This window comes from Equus asinus, chromosome 20 (assembly GCF_041296235.1).
Source record: "Equus asinus isolate D_3611 breed Donkey chromosome 20, EquAss-T2T_v2, whole genome shotgun sequence".
Classification (NCBI taxonomy): domain Eukaryota; kingdom Metazoa; phylum Chordata; class Mammalia; order Perissodactyla; family Equidae; genus Equus; species Equus asinus.
Genome location: NC_091809.1, coordinates 106,564,914 through 106,584,012, shown reverse-complemented (window position 1 = coordinate 106,584,012; position 19,099 = coordinate 106,564,914). Strand labels below are relative to the sequence as shown.

The 19,099-nt window shown below is 39.7% G+C and overlaps 1 protein-coding gene and 1 non-coding gene across 4 annotated transcripts in view; one reads left to right on the top strand and one right to left on the bottom strand.

Moving 5' to 3' along the window:
* LUZP2 (leucine zipper protein 2) overlaps positions 1-19,099 on the bottom strand; it is a 459,231-nt gene that overhangs the window by 128,126 nt on the left and 312,006 nt on the right. The gene's annotated exons all lie outside the window — the stretch shown is intronic.
* LOC123279201 (small nucleolar RNA SNORA70) lies at positions 2,288-2,422 on the top strand. Its single transcript, XR_006517118.1, has one exon. It is a non-coding gene; the product is annotated as a small nucleolar RNA SNORA70 (small nucleolar RNA).

Genomic DNA, 19,099 nt, shown 5'->3' with positions numbered 1-19,099 from the left:
AGCCAATTCAACCCCACCAGGCAATACAATAAATTGTAGTTTATAAAATAACTTTGCCCATAGAGCAGTTACTAGGCAAAGTAAATCTGTTGTGAAATCATTAGGCAAGATCAGTTAATTCACTTGTAATTAATCCTGAGGATATTCTCTTCCTGATCTGCCAGAGAAGATTTGAACACCTGCCACACTCCCTTTGCAATTCTGCTGGGAATTCTCAGCCCAAAAAAGCCATTTTATCCTAGGCATCCAGCTCAGTGACTACAGAAGTTCAGAGATCTCCCTGTTTCTTCGACTTTATAAGAGAACTGAATTCTTATTTTTGGAGTTTTACTAAAATTTATTTTACCATTTCCTCTGTTTCAGGAAAAAAAAAGTTTAGAACATATTTTCACATTCAGATACACGTGGTACAACTGCATAAGACATATCAAAGCTATGCCGTTTAAAGCTAATGCCATTAACTTTAAAAATTGTCTTGTCCAGTCTTTGCTAGTCCATCACCATTGCATACATGATGACTAAAGCTCATCAAGGCTAATCCGGAAGAAAAATTTGGACGTTGTTTATTATTTATGATTTAATTGAAGCTTGCCAAATATTGACCGTTGTGAGCAATTCCTTTTTGAAGTAGTACCAGCGAGGATCTGATGTTGTAGTTCAATCCAAAAAACAAAGTTTAACTGCTATAAATTTCAAAGGACGATGATTTATTTAGTACTTCTGTTTTCTTCCCAGCATCACTGGGAAATTCCCACAAAGTGTAGCTGGAAGAGAAGCAGGCTTATCATTTGCTTTTGTGCTCCAAGCTTACCTAAGTTAGCCCTGTTGATGGTTTTATACACTGAATTGATTGGGACATTGATTTGTTTTAGTATTACTATAAATCTGATGCCACTAATAAGGGGTGTGTCTTGTTAAAGTGGAAAAGAGGCCAAATTTTCTTCATATGCTTCTAGCCTGAATTTGGCATAAAGTTCCATATGTGTGTGTATCCATAAGCAATATATGTATGCACATTTAAAAAATGTTTGCACACTTTGTGTAATGATCTCACTGCTGACAAATCCATAGGACAATTCTTGATTCTTGTCTTTCTTGCTTTATCATCAGCATTTGACACAGTTGATCAATCCTTCTCCTTGAGATAATTTTTTTTTCTACTTGTCAGTCCCCGTTGGTTCTCAGACATCTCAACTCTGGACTAACTCATGGCTGAGTACTTGGCCATTTCCTCTCTTCACCCTCACTATCTCAGTGATCTCATTCGTGACCATTGTTTTAAATACCATCTCTGACAAGGATTACCAGATTTATATGTCCGGGCTAGACCTGTCTTCTCAACTCCAGCTGCTAACTCATCCATCATATGTAGTCATCTCAAATTTAAGGTATCCAAAATTAGTGTCATCTTTTCCGCAAGCCTCCTTCAGCTATGGTCTTTCCTTCTCTATTAAAGACAATACAATCTTTCTGATTGTTCCTAATAAAAATCTTGCAGCATTCTTGAGTCTTCCTGTTCTGTCACAATGTAAATAAGTTACTCAATATATATAATTAAATTCATGATAAAATATATTTTCAGAATTAAATATTGCATCTGCATCATTCTCTCCATTCTCTTTTACAATTTATTAGATACATATTACAAACTCTCAATTTATTCATGTCTCTCTTTTTTTTTAGGCATGCTTTTTCGTGAGGAAGATTGGTCCTGAGCTAACATCTGTTGCCAATCTTCCTCTTTTTTTTTCTCCTCAAAGCCCCAGTAAATAGTTGGATATCCTAGTTGTAAGTCATTCTAGTTCTTCTATGTGGGATTCCACCACAGCATGGCTTGATAGGTGGTGCATAGGTCTGTGCCCAGGATCCGAACCAGTGAAGCCTGGGTTGCCTAAGCAGAGTGTGCAAACTTAACCACTCAGCCATAGGGACAGCCCCATTCATGTCTCTTAACTACACACACACATACCACACACGCACACCTCTTTTTATTTGTGTGGAATTCTAAGCTAATTCCTCAAAGTACGCTATGAGTCATTATTTCTCTTTTCAAACTTGTCCAGACAAGAGGGTTTGTTTTTTCTAAAATAACTTTATTTGTATTTTAAATTATTCCAATGGCTATAAGTACATAAGTTTTCTTTCCAAGGTCTATAATTGTCCTTATTTTATATCCAGCTGTTCCTTCATTTTCTCTCTTAACACTTTTATAAATAATTGATGTTTTTCATATTCTTGCATTCATCTCTTAGAGTTACCTGAAACACCTGTTTTAAAATTTTTGTCTCTACAGTCAATTAAGCCAACATTGCTCTTTTCCCCATGGCGGCTGGGTATGCAATTGTTGCCAACAGCAGCCTCCCAGGTAGTGTATGCAGCCTGCTGCTTGCATGGATTGGCCTAAGGCACCTTGGAGACAGCTCTTTCCAGTGGCATTCATTTCTGACCTCATGCTGTCCCCAGTCTAGGCTCCAGACTGGTACGTGGGGTGCCTTTGGAAAGCCCCAGGGCACAGTGACAAGGGTCCACATTGACCAAGTTATCATATTCATCCATACCACACTGCAGAACAAGGAACGTGTGACTGAGGCCCTGTGCAGGGCCAAGTTCAAGTTCCCTGGCTGCCAGAAGATCCACATCTCCAAAAAGTGAGTCTTCATTAAGTTTAACGAGGATGAATTTGAAGATATGGTGGCCGAAATGTGGCTCATCCCAGATGGCTGTGAGGTCAAATACATCCCTAATCCTGGCCTCCTGGACAAATGGTGGCTCTGCACTTGTGATGGCTTCAACAGCGCCCCTGCCCCACTCACGCCCACCAATAAATACTACTTCCTGTCCATCTAAAAATAAAATAAAATTTCTATCATGTTCTTCCATATAATTAATATTATCTACTTTGAATTCTATCTGTTAGTTTTATTTACTGTTTTTCTTAGCACCAGGTTTGTTATGTGTTTTGGAATTTGGGTGTGCAGATTCTTTTTGTGATGGAAGTTTTGTTTATTTTTTATTATTTTTGCTTTAATTTTCTTTATTTCTTCTCATCAATACTTGCCTAGTAGTTGTGTGGTTGCCTCTACCTGCTCCTCAGATTCTCTAATATTTATGCACCAAAAGAAAACGTGCTTTGGACTCATGAATCTTGCAGCTTCGATCAAACAGCAGCTGAAGAGTATTCACAGAAGGGCAGGTCTCATAGCAGAGCTCATCTCCGTATGCTTAGCTAACCACAGAGAGAGCACTGTGGTTAACAGCGAGAGCAACTGACTGAAATTCTCTTTCCATAATCTGCATAGATCTTTCCAGCTGCCTTAACCACCCTAAGGTGTCCAAAATTTTTAAATATTAATGAAAATAGTACCTACCCCATATATTTGTTGTGAACATTGAAACAACTATAAAACACTTAGCAAGTGTTTTGCATATAGTAGGTGATGATGGTTATCATCTATATTAATTATTATTACTAATAATATCATACAATAATTGTTATTATGGCAAGCCTAGATTGTTATCTTCTCTGCAACCCATTTGGATTTGTCCTTCAAGTTCTAGTTTCTAAAATATTTTCTCCTTAAATGTATTTTCTAATAAGTACCCCATCCTTTCAGTTATTATCCTACCCTCATATTTGCTTATACTTATCTTGAGGTATGTGTTATGTTATTGATTATTTTAAAATTCAAAGGTTTTTTTCTTTTCAATCTTTGGGCTCTTCAAAGTCACTGAAGTTTTTTTAAGGTCAAAGACTACGCCTTCTTGCATTTTCCTTCCTCAATGTCAGATGCAATTTTCTTCATAGAGTTGAACATAATAAAGTTTGTACTGAATATTAAACTCAAAACCCAAAGTTATGTCATACAAAAATATATAAGGGATGGATTTCACTTATTTATATTCTGATAATTCTCCAATTACATGTTTCTTTTACATCCACAGCTGTGCCATAATATTCCTTAGTGCTGCACTCAGTTTTCGGTCTGGTTAAAAAGAAAAACAAGAAACAGCTGTTATATTTCTTAAATAAGAATCTATTTGGCTAGAAACATTTTAATCGAAAGGCCTTTGTCAAAAAATAATATGCAATTTTATATGCGATATTCTACAATGCATAGAAAGCATAATGCTCCCATGAGGTCCAGTACGCTATGGGTTAAGAACACATTACTCTCCCCCAAAAGTTCAAATTCTAGAATTTCTTAGCTTCTGGAATTAGGAAGAAAAGAAGAGTATTTACAAATAGAAAGCACAAGTGCTTTGAAGTACATTGTTGAAGATAGTGAAGATGGGAAGTTTTGCTTTACTTTCAAATATTAAGTAGGCAAGTCTATTTCATAGATACATAAAGAAATAAAATAGAATTTCTACTCTGAGAGTCCACAGTTATGGTTGGCCTCATCTGCACTGGTTCAGGTGCTGGTCCTTAGGAAACAGTTCAGCATGATTTAGATGCTTCGTTCGGTTCACTAGAGTTACACTTCTTTCTATTACAGAGTAATTTGAATTCTACTGACTTAATGAAGAGAGCAAACTGAGCTGCTCTAGGATCTCAGCACTCCTTAGACAGTCTCTTCTGAATTCCCGCTCACACCATACTGGAACCTGGTTAAAGGTGCTGCAATGATGAAAGATAACTGATTAGATGGACCAACAGAAAAGTTTGAAGAAAGCTTGATGCTAAAATGAAAATGTTCTTTATGTAGGGTCAAATGCATCTGCCACTACCTTTTTCTGCACAAGGTTGTTCCTATCTGTAGACCGCGCATACACCTTAAATAGCAAGTGTTCTCCTAGCACCCTCTTCTAGTTAGTTAGAACAATAATCCTACTGTGGCAATTGCACTCCAAGTGACTGGGCACGCGGGAGAAGAACAGTGACTGCTAGAGGCACACAGACTTTCTCCTCTGAAAGGAGATTATATCCAGATGAATTTTGGCACATGAATGAGTACATGGATCTTGCAGGAAACGTGTGTGTTCAGAGTGAATTCTGAACACCGCGGAGGAGACAGCTGCTCACATGATGCTCCCGAAGGACTTCACGGCAAAGCTACCTCACCCCATCTCAGTTTTGGCCTCTAATGGTATCAGAAATGTCACCATTAAGGTCAGAATTGATTTTACTCCTTTTATCATTCATTCATTTATACTTCAAATATTAAATAAGTGCTCCTGTAACCTATGTCTGGTGACTACAAAAAGGCATTAACATACAGTTGATGCTCCACATCATACATCATTAAGGAATTGCACATTAAAACAGCAATGAGATACTGCTACACACCTATTAGAATGGCAAAAATTCAAAACACTGACAACACCAAGTGCTGCCAAGAATATGGAACAACAGGACCTCTCATTCACTGCTGGAGAGAATACAAAATGGCGCAGCCACTTTGGAAGACAGTTTGGCAGTTTCTTACAAAACTGGATAGACTCTTACCATATGATCCAGCAACGTGCTCCTTGGTATTTACACAAAGGACTTAAAAACGATGCCCACAGAAAACCTGCACAAGGATGCTTCCGGCAGCTTTATTCATAATTGCCAAAACTTGTAAATGACTAAGATATCCTTCAGTAGGTGAATGGATGAATAAACTGTGGTACATCAAGACAATGGAGTATTTTTCAGTACTAAAAAGAAATTTCACTACCTATCTGTGAAAAGACATGGAGTCAACTTAAATGCACGTTACTAAGTATAAGGAGTCAATCTGAAAAGGCTACATACTGTAAGAGTCCAAATATATAACATTCTGGAAAAGGTAAAATTATAGAGATAGTAAAAAGATCATTGTTTGCTAGGGGTTTGAGGCAGAGAGGGATGAATAAACAGAGCACAGAATTTTTAGGGCAATGAAACTATTCTCTATGAGACAATAATATTATACATTTGTATAATGTATAATACATTTGTATACAATAAATACATTTAAACATGTTATTGTACATTTGTCAAAACCCATAGAATGTCCAACATCATGAGTAAGCCCTAATGTAAGCTACGGACTTTGGGTGATAATGATATGTTGCGTAGTTTTGTTGAACACAAAAAATGTACCACTCGCGTGTGGTCTGTCGATAGCGGAGGAGGCTGCAAGTGTTTGGGGATGCAGGGTATGTGGGTAGCTGCGCTTTCCACTCAGTTTTGCTGTGAAACTAAAACTACTCTAAAATGTAAAATCTATTACAGGAAACAAACTAACTTGTTCAACTTTATTAAAAGCAAAACAACATCTGACCTCACAATTCATAAAACACCAAGATAAAATAAAAGGTATATTCATGCTTTAAACCAATATATTGGATGTCCCATGTAAAATATATATTGCTTGAGGAATAATATCAGGATGATTGTGTAAAGAGATGGGTATTAAAGAAATATTAAAGCATTACTTTATAATAGAACTACCTTAATTTTCATAAAGTGGCCTGACACTAGAGAGACCTGTTTGAAAGTTCCTAAGGTTGCAGATTAATAGTTAAAAACTTAAGATCTATTGAAATAATGGACTATATAACAGGGGTACAAATTAAACTATAAAAATGCTTTTTGTTGTTAACTAAAAACACAAAAATAATAATAAATGTGCACACTAAAGAGGATATTAATAGTTTTTCAAATTGACATATTTTAATAAATGTGCATATTTTAAATAAGCAAAATTTATACAGTTGATGGTATTTGTCTTCTTTGGTCCTTCTATAGTTTTCATAAAATCTGCTCAATGAAATTGCAATATGCCCGTAAAAGCATTTTGCTTTATTGCAGACATCATTCATGTCAGCAAACATATTTCCATTTTAATTTATATTTACATTGGAATTTGGGGTGATTATTTTCATTGTATGACTCAAAGTTTTGACTCCTGCTTCCAAAATTGTGGTCCCAGCAAGAGAGAATATGTATGGTGAGTAAACATTATTTACCCCTTACTGACTATTTGAAGCATTTTGATTTTAAAATCAAAATTACTTTCAACTTTTTCTAGTTATTCTTCATTTTTATCCCAAATACACAAAGTCAAGTGCCCCAGCTTTGGCCGTGAAGAACTCATGCGAAAACACACACCATTAGCCCCCTTACACACGACTCACCCGCCCTGCCCACCTTACAGACCCAGAGAAATACGCACATCTAGCTTTATCTCTGTTCCATTGCACAAATTTCTCTTGCTAAGACATCTGTTCTACCTCTATTTTTGTTTTTTGCAAATACTGAGCCCCTCCTTTTTATTATTGCTAAATATCTTTATCAAGAATAACTTTAATTTCTCTTAAACTAGAATCAAATATCTCTTAGTCAAATGAAAAGTAATATATTATAACTTTAAGCACAGTAACCCATTAAATCCTTGACCTATCACCACAAGGTAAGTTCTGATTAGTTACAAATGGTTAAACCCATGTAACAGTGAGGTGAGGACGCTTAGATTAAGGGACTCTCTTAAGCTCACAGGGCAAATGAAAAACAGAGCGAAGATTCAAACCCAGGTTTTGACCCCCATCAGCTCTTCTGTCTTCATGGCCAAGGCTCATAAAAACGGTACCCCTGCCTCCTACCTCAAAGGATGTCCATGTAGAGAACAGCTCAGCTTAGGAGGACTTCTCTCCTGCGATGCAGCTATTGCCATGCCTTCCAAAGCACTTTCCACAACACAGCTATGTATGGAAGGACAGACTGCTGCCTGGAGCAGTACCACAGGAAAGGAGAAGAAGGAAGGCAGGGAGACTTCCTCTGAAAAAAAGCAACTCCCGAAGCAGCTGAAAAATGTCCAGCACTGGGCAAAGCGTCAGAGTTACAGTAATAAACAAGATACAGTTTTCACCATCTAGGATTCTACAGTCTAACCCTTATGTGTGTAGAGAATGAGGGGAACCTCCGGCCTTGAGAGAGATCAATGCAGAAACAGTTTGCCCGCCCAACAGTCTTTACCAGGGACTTCCCACAAGCCAGTTGGTCTCCAAATGTGTTTTCTGGACCAGCAGCATCAGCATCACCTTCTTAGAAATTACTTATTACTAATTACTACTTACAAATACAAATTCTAAAGCCCTGAACTGACACAAACTTACCAAAGCAGAGCCTCTGAGAGTGGGCCTGTCTGTCTGCACTTAAGGAGCCCTTCAGGTGAATCAGCCACCCACTCAGTTTGAGAGGCACCACGGAAAGCCAATGTAATCACTTGCCCTGGATTTGTACAGACGGAATTGAATGGGCACTCCATTTCTGGTTTTGTGCTCACAGCTCAATAAAATCTCTCCAGTTCACGTCACTTACAAATATTCTAAGTTAACCACTCCCATTCTTTCACCTCTGCCATTCCACCTGGAGTGATTTTAACAAGAACAGATTGCCTGACTAACCCATGGCTGTCTTCACAGGCTACTCTAGCAGCATTACTAAGCTGCACTCTCAAATGTGGTAACAGCTCCCCCATACATCTTTCCAGCTGCAGTATTGTGACGGGGCTATTTTTCATGGTGATGGGAATACGATTCAAAAAGCCTTTAACATAAACCTTGCACTGTACACTCTTCATGAATAATAAATCAGCCATCCAAATGACCTTGCTAATATCCACTTGCACAGGCATTCCCTTGGTATAGTGTAAGGGCCTTGGAACTCAACATTGCCCCTACTTGACTGGCAGTTATGGTTCCCAACAAGCTCATCAGGATTCTGACGCCAAATGTAGACTTGGCTGATGTTTTCCACTCAAGGTCTTTTGGCCTGGAGTTCACTCAAGTCTCACTGAAAGCTTAGCATTTCAGGTAGATTTTTTCCAAGTTAGTCTACCAACCTGAGCATAGTCAGTATCTTTATCATAGAGTCAGAGGGTTATGGTCAAGAATGATTTATAAATTACTCAGTAATAAAAATAAAATAAGATTGTTCGTTTATATTTAAAGTGCAGGCATTTCATCACACAATCTGCAAGCGTGTTCGTCTCTCGTGGTTCTTCTCATAGCCTTCTGAGGGAGGGCCTAGAATGCCCATTTTGCAAGTGAGATAACTGAGGCTGTGCACATGACAATATAGCATTGCATTGTCCTAATCCTGGGCGCTTATCTGATGCATTTATTAGTTAGAACAAATCAGGTTTAGCTCTGTGTGATAGAGACCCAGGAAAGCAGAGTCTTAAACAAGATAGAGGTTTCTTTCTTTCTCTGATTCTGAGACAAAAGTCCAAGTGCCGCGCCTCTGTTCCTTGAGGGTGTCAGGGCCAGCCCACTTCTCACTTGATGAGTCATCGCCTCTGGGGATGCCCTCACCTCTACACCTACAGTCCGTCAACAGGGAAGCGGCAAAGAAAAGGAGGAGAGCGAATGCCTTCCCTTCATCAGTACAATCTGGAAGTTGCCAGCATCTCCTCTGTTTACAGAACTGTGGCCAGAACTTAGGTACATGGCCCAGCCAGCTGCAAAGGAGGCTGGGAAATGTTCATTCTGGGTGTCAATTTGCTCAAAAAAAACCGGAGTATCTCTTTAGAACAGAGAGAACAGTTAGCCGGGGGAGAACTATCGACCTTTGCCACATTTGGTCTCTCCTCTCCTCCCAGTTCAGAACCTAGATCTTAACTCTTAAAATAGAAGTGAAACCCAGTAAATAACACATCATAAGAAGTAAAGTTAATGAGTAGAACATGAGAGGTTATCTTTTTCAGCAGAAAACATTAGTGTACCTAGTGCCCCACACTCTATGAGTCTACAGAAATCAATTAGTTATGAATTTTGGTCGTTGCTCCCAAGCCACTTATTATTCACCCGGTGAGGAAGCTTCATAGATGAGGTTTATTCAAGATTTTTCACATCGTGGTCCTAAAATCACCTCCAGAGTCACCTAGGGTATTTATTAATAAATCATAAGCCGGTTCCTGCCCAGACGGAGTGAATCAGAATCTCTAGTAATGTGGCCCGGGAACCTACATTTTAGTGTTACTCCCAGAAGGGTTTTATGCCCGTTAAGCTTTAAAACCACTTCAGAGTGAGAGGAAGAAACGGATGGGTTTTCCTTCTCTCAGGATCTCTGTGTTACGTCCTCCCATTCCTAGTGTCCTTCTGCAGTATCTGCAGGTTGGTCTTTCTATGCTTATCAATCCCTGACAGTTATTAGAACTCAAATTTTATAAGAGGAAGAGATATAGAATCACCAAAAACAGTCAAACTCTTACAGTTATTATCTTATACAAGCTTCTTAACAACTCTGTGAGGTAGCTAGCAAGATATAACATTCCTATTTCACAGACAAGTAAACTAAACTGACCTTCAGAGAGGTCAAGAGACTTGCACAAGGCCACACAGCTCTAACCATCAGAGGCAGCCTGAGATCTTTATTTGACTGCAGGTCCTGTCTTCTTCTTCACCTTCTTGCAACTATCTCTCAAATAATAAGTTTGAAAGCAAAACCCCAAGGCGGCTTCAGCTTTGCCATCTCTGACCCATGTGGATGTTCATTTTGACACCTCTCTCTCCAGTGCCTGCAATTTATCCCAACTAGAAGGCCTCCTGAGCAATTCTTAATATTGAAAATAATACCGGTCACAAGATTTTCCTGAGGGAAGTGGGAGGGATGTGATACGAACGCCTGCCCCAAACACTAATCCAGGTGGTTCACAGGATACAGACACAACAACTCACATGCTGATAACCAAAGCTTTTGTCCCTCTCTCTCTCTGACAAATCTTATTCTAGGCTTGTAGCATAACAATGATCAATGATCCTGCATTTACCTCTATTTTCTTCTAATTATGTTCAACAATGTAAAAAATATTCACTTCCTAAGAAAGTTATGAACAGATGTAGGATTTCAAAATTACTAAATGCCATTTCACTTTCAAAATTTGGAAAGACCTCCAGTTTGTACTAATCTTGTGCCCACATTTGATGCTTCTTGTGGTGTGCCTGCTGCGATCTGTGCTTTCAGACTAGCCCTGGGGTTTGAAAGCATTAGTGTCTGGGAGGGAGCTGTCATCACATCTGTCTTAATTGCATTTCCATCTGCTCATGTGGTGTGCACCTGCACTTGGCTGAGTAGACAAGAACAAGGGGAAAAAAATCTCCTAATACTGTTATCCTTATAGTCAAAACCAAGATTTTTGCACTTTTTATTTGATAAAAGAGTGTTAGAGAAGGAAAAAAAACCATAGAACAGAATTCACAAGACATATGTTTTATTCCTGGGTCTCCCGTTTACAAGCTGTCACCATGGACATATCTGCACTGTGACATTTCAAACCTCGGTTTCTCCATCTATAATTATGTTTGCCTCTTCACTATGCCAGTGTGGGAATAAAAGGAAACAGTAAATGTGCAAGTGCTTATAAATATAAAAAATACAATTTTGCATATGCCATATATTCATATGTCACTGAGACTGAAGCAAACTAAAACTTACAGAGTGTAGGATTCTCCTAAAATATGGGGTTTACTGGTTGATTGAAAAAATCCATATGTGTTTCTACTGCTTCCATATGCTTAACTTACTCTGCATTTTGGTGAGTATGAAACGGAGGATCCAAACATGCAGGGAGAGAGGACTGTTGAAGAATTGATAGGTAATTGACATTTTAAATATGCTTTTTAATCCTCCAAAATGTTCTTATCTCCTCCAGTGGTTTAGTAGATGCACTCCTGCACTGCCGCAGCCCGGCCAGGGAAGAAAGTGCTTAGATGGCGGAGGGCAGGTGAGACCACAGCAAACAGAGTGAGCAAATACTGCATGAGATCATTCCAGATGGAGAGACATTCCCAGAATTAGTAGCAAACAGTGTGCAGAGCATATTAGAGGGAAGCAGCCTCTTTCAGAATGCTGCTGAATAGACTAGCACTGGTACAAGAGAGGAATCTTCAGGAACTGTAAGGAAAGACTGAGAAAATCTGCAAATGACAATTACTACTCTGATAGATAGAAGAAATCAATAGCCCAGGACAGAGTGACAGATCCAGGACAGATCCTGTCTTTCTGTCTTGAAAGGGAATCAGAACCACCTGGGCATTTATCATAACAAGGGAGAAGCAGGTGGAGTAGCCCTCAGGAAGAGGGGATCTGGGATAAGAAGAGGGAGGGAGGGGGAGGCGCAGAGGGGGAAGAGGGCCGGAAGAGGAGGAGAACCATAGAGGACCAGAATCAAATGTCGCTAAAGGAAAGTCCAGGTTTCCATCACTTCCATTTTAAGATAAGGTAAGGAATTAAAAGATAATTGTGTAAGAACCTGTCATTATGGTTTGGGAAAATTACTTCCTCAGGTATCTCCATGGCACATTGCACATAAAGCTCACCCCAAAATGGGGGTCAGTTATTCTCAAGAAATGTTCACCGTGACTTCATAAAGTTCAGAATCAAAGAATTTCTGTGGATGTTATGAAACAATTCTTCATGTGGGTTCTGAGGAAGACTGGCTCTGTGGATAGTAACAGTGATAACTTCACAAACAATTCTGTGATTAAACAAATCCGAGAAACATTGCTCTTTGCTGAGGACATCTCAGAACCTAATTTCAAGAGAACCTGATGAGTCTTCATGGGCAGAGCAGAGGGCATGGTATTACTTGTGAAATTCAGGCTCCCCTGAATAGCCTCTCCAACAATTAAGATCAAGATTGAAGTGGCTAGAAGGGGTAAATCCAGGTTGAAAGCACAGCTTACAGACTGGGCGATCTCTGGAATCAGGTATACTGGTTGATGATGACTGCTTGATAGCAGCTGATTGATAAGAGAGATGACAAAATTTCAAGAGACTAGATATCACCAGATAAAAGGGAACACTATAGTAATGGTACAAGCTCACTAACTCACCATTTTCATAGAGGAATGTGTGGTGGTTGACAACCTCACGCATAATCAATGTAATTCAAATTCCTAAGAGATAACATTGTTTTATGTATCAAATTTGTTTAAAAAAATTAAAAGTGAATATGAAGATCTAGTAAGACAGGAAAAGGGAAAGCATATTGAAAGGATATTGTTAAACACTACTAAAGAGATAATAAATTTGTATAATCCTTTTGGGAAATAATTTGACAGTATATTTAACTATCTTAAGATCATTGTTACACTGTAACTCAGTATTACCGTTTCTTAAAGGATGAACCTAAAAATAGTATAGGGGAAAAAGAAGCACCAGGCGAAAAGTCATTCATCACCCAATATTTTATAATAATGTAAAACATGGAAGCACCATAAATGTTTTCCAGAAGAGATGACTAACTGAGTAAACAGACATCCATCCCATGGCCAACTTATCCCCTCATTGTCTTTCTTACATAAGAATGCAATCCAGGACACCAAGGGAGAGCAACAGCTTTTAGATGTCTCACCAAAGAAACGATCAGGATAAAGACTCCAATGAAATCAATCTTTGTTTTCAGCAAAAGGTATTAGCCAAGAGCAACCCCCTTAAGACTGTTGTATAACTGATAGCCCGTGACAGAGATAAAATAGACCAAATTTCTTGGGTAATTTTTGATCCAGCAGCACCAAAAGCACAGAGAACTTGGGATACTTTTAGGGAATTTACTACAAGTTTCTTTACTTAAGTCCTTACTCCAAAACCAAGGAATTATACCTGTAACAGACCGATTTTTCTGGTTGCAAGTAACAGAAACAGATGTTTTCTATCTTCAAAAAAAAAGTGTGTGTGTATGTCTATAAATATATGGTGGAACTGCTCCACTCAAAGATTTTGATGGGTCTAGGATGCCTGGAGGATTAAGTGTTAGAAACCAGATAGGACATATGAGGACTCACTCAGGAGGCTGGACAGAAAAACAGTAGTCAAAATTACCCTCCAGCTACTGTGAAGGGGTCCTCCAAGATACTCTCTAAGCATTCAGAATTCTGGCAGAAAATGTATGATCAGGAGGTTTATAGGTAATGTGACTGCGCAAGAGGACAATAGCAGAAGGGTCTTGCCTCCCTCAGCTCCTGAAAACAGCAGGCAGCAGGATGCAGTAAGACCACAACCAATGAGAAATTCTTCCAGCTGGCAGAGGAAGATGCTAACAGGAAAAGAGGATAGGTAGGATGTTCTAAAGTGAAAAATTGACAAAGTTTGCTACCATAACCTCCAGGGCTGCTCTGTACTCACCAAGGGCAATAACAAAAACCATGAAATATTCTATTTGCGAGATCATATTCTTTATAACAATAATACAAGCGCTCCTCTCATCTTTAGGGGGTCCTCGGTCACTCCCACCCCAGATTTCTATCTGCTGGATCATGCTTACATGACTTTCCAGATAATTCTGCTCAGGCTGCTCTTGTCTACCAGGTCTTACCTGCCTGTACTTAATTTATCACTCCATTTGCCATTTGGACTGTTATCTCTGGTTTCTGTTCGACTGTCTCACTAGGAATGACAGTCACTGAGTCCAGGTGGTAATATCCTTTAAGAGGAGATGCAATTCTCTCCTTCTCCTTCTCTAATCGACTAGCAAATTTTCAACATTATTTTCTACTTATTTAGGATATCCAATGCCTCCTCCTATCACTGATGTCTGTTAATAATTCTGAAAATAGCTGTAAAGAAAGTTTCCCTAAAGATATGACATGTCTGGAATACTAAGATAGATAGATTGTGCCTCAAATTGCCTTTAATCCTCTCCAATTCTAGTAGCATCTACTGAGATTCTGCTATATACCAGACTTTCTGATTGGAACCGGGATATGAAGATGAATGAGGCCTGCCACCTGCCTTCAATGCACAATACAGTGTGAAATATAGACATAGATTGAACAAGCTTGACTACTCACATGGTAAATGTTAGTTATTGACATCAGCTAGGTTTTATGGAGCCCAGAGGAGGGAAAATTGGCATTTATGGGAGGCTGGGAAGACTTCTCAGAAAAATTAATATTTACGTTTTACTTTGAGAGTTGAAGTAGATCCCTCTCTCTCTCTCTCTCTCTCTCACACACACACACACAGAGGCATAACCGTATTATAACCTAATTGGTGTCTAACCCCTCCCTCTGAGCAAGCAGGAAGGCTGGACCCTTGACTCAGGCTAGCACCGAAGCCTCACCTAAACATGGAGTAGAGAGGACCAGAGGGAAAATTAGAAAAGTCTGCAACCTGGGCAAGAGTGGCTCAGAGACTAAGACGTCATCTGAACTGTGAAGTGTGATCAGGGGAGCACACTGTCAGGGGTGAGGAATCATTCTGAGGCAAGAATAGGAGGAAAGAACAGCGTTTTCCAGGTATGCAGCCATGTTGACTGGTGAGGGGGCAGATTTTAATGTGTCAGGTTAGTTTGGGGAAACAGTAGGGGCAGGGCTGTGCTTAGATCAGACAAGGCTAAAACAGATGGGGTGGAATGTTTCCTTAAAAAAATAAAAGGAAGAAACTTGGGTTTCACATAGCAGATCAATAAAATAAATACTCCTGTGCTTAGAAGACTCTAATTCACTGGCTCCTATCCAACATCAATACCATTTCACCCTCCGAAATCCACACTGTCCTCACATGGGCTTCACCAGTGAGTGGGGGGCAGAGTGTTTCTAAGTCTACATCTGCCCAAATTACCTGACCAGCTCTCAAAAGTGCCAAAGGAAGATTGTCATAGGGTGGAAAATCTCCCCCATTTTCAGGATAGATTCCAAAAGATGGTTTGGGAGAGGTTTCAAAGATGCCTGAAAAAGATACAAAAACCACATGGCCAAATCAATGATATTTGTGATGTAAGCAAATTCATGGATGGCTGTCGGGTCTTTCTATAATTCCCTCGATTTTATTGCTCATCCAGTCTCCTGACTCCACCTAGGAGAAAGCTTCAATGAAGTGGTCATGATCTTTAACAGCTTCCAGGTGCCTTTGGCAAGGATCGCGTGAACCTGCTTGAGGTCAATCCAAGGTAGCAAGGGTAGGAGGCAGAAAAGTTCAGAGGAGCTAGGGAGAGCGACAGGAAACAAGAGCTTCTAACGCTTACAGTCCCTTTTGGTGAGGTTTTTAATTCAGCCTGGACTTGCTGCACTTGGTCCAAAGCAGTGCTCATCGTGGCACAGCATTTGTAGCATTCCATCCTGGATTATTTGTTTTGTTTAAATTGTGATGATAGCCCCAAAGGTGTAGGAAGAGTGGAGCTAGAAACCCTCCTTCATGAGATGGCTGGGCAAGGGTTAATGAGTACCGTGGGGATTCTGGCCGCGCCTCAGAGCAGGAAGATGCAGATTCTATATGTACATCTATTTCTCAAAGGGTGGCATCATCTTTGAAGGAATCACCTCAGGTTCTTGTTTGCACTGATCTTCAACTGAGTTCCCACATCAGAACTGATTAGTTGTAACTGGGAAATATGGGACCAAATTTACATTGGAAAAAGAACAGCCTGGTGAATCATTGCACCATAGTTTGACAACTACTGATAATTGATAAGTAGAGGACAAGATGTTGGCCTTTCTGTGTGCATGTGTGTGAGTGGGTGTAAGGAACTTATTTTTTATTTTTTAAGGATTGGCACCTGAATTAACATCTGTTGCCAATCTTCTTTTTCCTTCTTCTTCTTCTCCCCAAAGCCCTCCAGTACATAGTTGTATATTCTAGTTGTAGTTCCTTGGTTGTGCTACGTGGGATGCCGCCTCAGCATGGCCTGATGGACAGTGCTAGGCCCAGTGAAACCCCAGGACACCGAAGTGAGTGGGCGAACTTAACCACTCGTTCCTGGCTACCCCCCAGGAAGTTCTGAAGTAAGAAAATATCAAATTACCTGGAACCTTCCAGTCCTTAGAACTCGCCCCAAGTTCCTTGACAAACAAGCATACGAGAATTAGGCAGTGAGACCATGTTTCACAGGCCACCTAAAAATAACAGGAGCATTTCAAGTCCCCACAAGAGGGAAGCGGTCCTGTCAGAGGAAATCCGCGGAGCTTGCGGTCTATAGCCACACCGGAAGGAAGCTTGAACCGCAGTAGCAAGGGTGAGTCAACCGTTAGTACAGTCTCTAATCAAGAACACCAGGGGCAGAGGAGAGAAAAGCACCAAACCTTGACTGGCTAGAGAGAGAGAGAAGAGAGAGAGAAGAGAGAAAGAGGGGGAAAAAGAGAGAGAGAGTAGCTGCTTCAGAGAAATACTTACACTAAACTCAAGTGAAAATTATACCCGGTACCTTGCTGGGGGCTTCAAATCTAAGTCCTCCTCCTCTCCGGAGTCTCCTCTAATGTGAGATGAGAATGCAAGTCGTTACTATTGGCTCATAAAAGGAATCCTTCCTCCTTCCTTTGGTGGACATGTACTATTTTATTAATTTATCCTCTTACAGAACAAAAGGAAAGACTATGGTTCATAATTTATACTCTGTCACTTAATTGGGTTGCCTACTAGCTCTTCAAAAGACTTTCTGAAGCCAAGATATGTTACTCGGCTTGGGTTGGTGTCCTGCTTTCTTGGGAAACAGGTTTTAGGAGTGGAGCTGGTACCATTAGCAGCACCGGTACACCTCAGCATGGCTTCAGTCTATCTCCAGATTCATCTCCCATCAGACTCCTGGGAGTTTTGACAATCTCATTTTCTAATTAATCTGAGTATTTCTCAAGCACTGTGACTATATTTCTGCCATTTCCCACCTTCTATACTTCTGCACTGATTAAAATCCTACTAAGTCTACCAAGCCTAGCAAAAATATCACCATTCCTATGAACCCTTCCTGGATTTCCAAAGATCCAGGCAACTTTCTCAATTTTATCACATTGTCCATTCTGTTGACAGACGCATCTAGCTTCCTTCCTGCACAGCTATGCATGTTAAAGTGGGATAGAGCTTCCTTCTGCTCTAGTCCCCTCTGCACGTAGCACAGTGCTCTGTACAGTAGTATTTGGTAAGCATTTTCTATCATATTTCCTCTTTCAAATATATCTATTTTACAGAAAACAATGTGGTTTCATATATGTTACTAAATGGATCTGGCAGATGTCACTTTGCTTCTGAAAGAAACTCTTGAACAACTTCTCCTTAGAACATCTTATTCTAGGCAGATTGTCAGGGCCAAAAGAATATTAGGATGGTGACTGTGCGCTTCAACAAGAAATACGTCTAATGATCCTCCCTAATGGGGCAGTTATGCAGAGTTACCCCGTGAGATTATCCTGTTCTTCCGTGAGGCAGGTATTGTGCTGAGCTCTTTGGTTATGCTTGTATGAGGACATTAGGGGAGCAAAAAGGACTAAAGAATGTTAATAATGGTTTGTGAAAAGAATATAAGGGGTAATTAAGAAGAAGTATGTAAAAAAATCATTCCACGGGGCCAAGAGAATTTTTGAAAAAATATGGTCAAGACATTTAGTTTGAATGAGGGGGGACCTGTCAAAGAGTCATCTAAGGGGAGAATAAGAGACAGCTGGTGGCAATGGGTGGTGGCCTTGGATAATCCCGGAGACCGACTGTTGAACCTTGCTTCACCTGCTCTGCCCCCACAGCCTGTGCCGACGGGCATGCTGGAACCTTTGAAGAGACTAGGAAAGAAGAAGCAAAAGATTGGACTCTTCAGATTTTAACTTTTAAAATTCATTATTTACTAAATATGTGCCTAGACCAAATTGACCAGTCCAAGAGTTTAAATGTACACTATTATTAAAACTTCTCAACAAATATTTCAGGTAGATTAAATTATTTTACTTTCAAAATGAGAAAAAAATATAAGTATTAACAAAAACAAAAACTGTGGTTAACATTCATTAAGAACTTTTCAAGTTTTAGGAATTTTGCTAAGCGTCTAACATCAGTTTTCAGATGAGATTATCTTAGAGGGGCTAGCCCACCTTTTTGAGGTCATAAAAGTAGTATGTGGTAAAGCTGTCGTTCCAACTCAACTTGTTCTGCTCCAAAAGCCTTGCTTTTTACTACCACTCTATAATCTAACCTTAGTGTGAAGTTTGCCTCAGTGCCCATCGTTATCAAATCCACCAGCATCAATACTTTATGCCTTTAAGTAATAAATGTGGAGTAAGAGGAAATAGACAACTCACACAGTGAAAAGCACTGTATTCAAGTTCTTGTTCCACTGATATCCCACTGTGGGATTCTGAATAAATCTGCAATTCTCTGAACACCAACTTTTAAAATGGGGCATAGGGAAAATGTGTTGGTTCTTTATCCCAC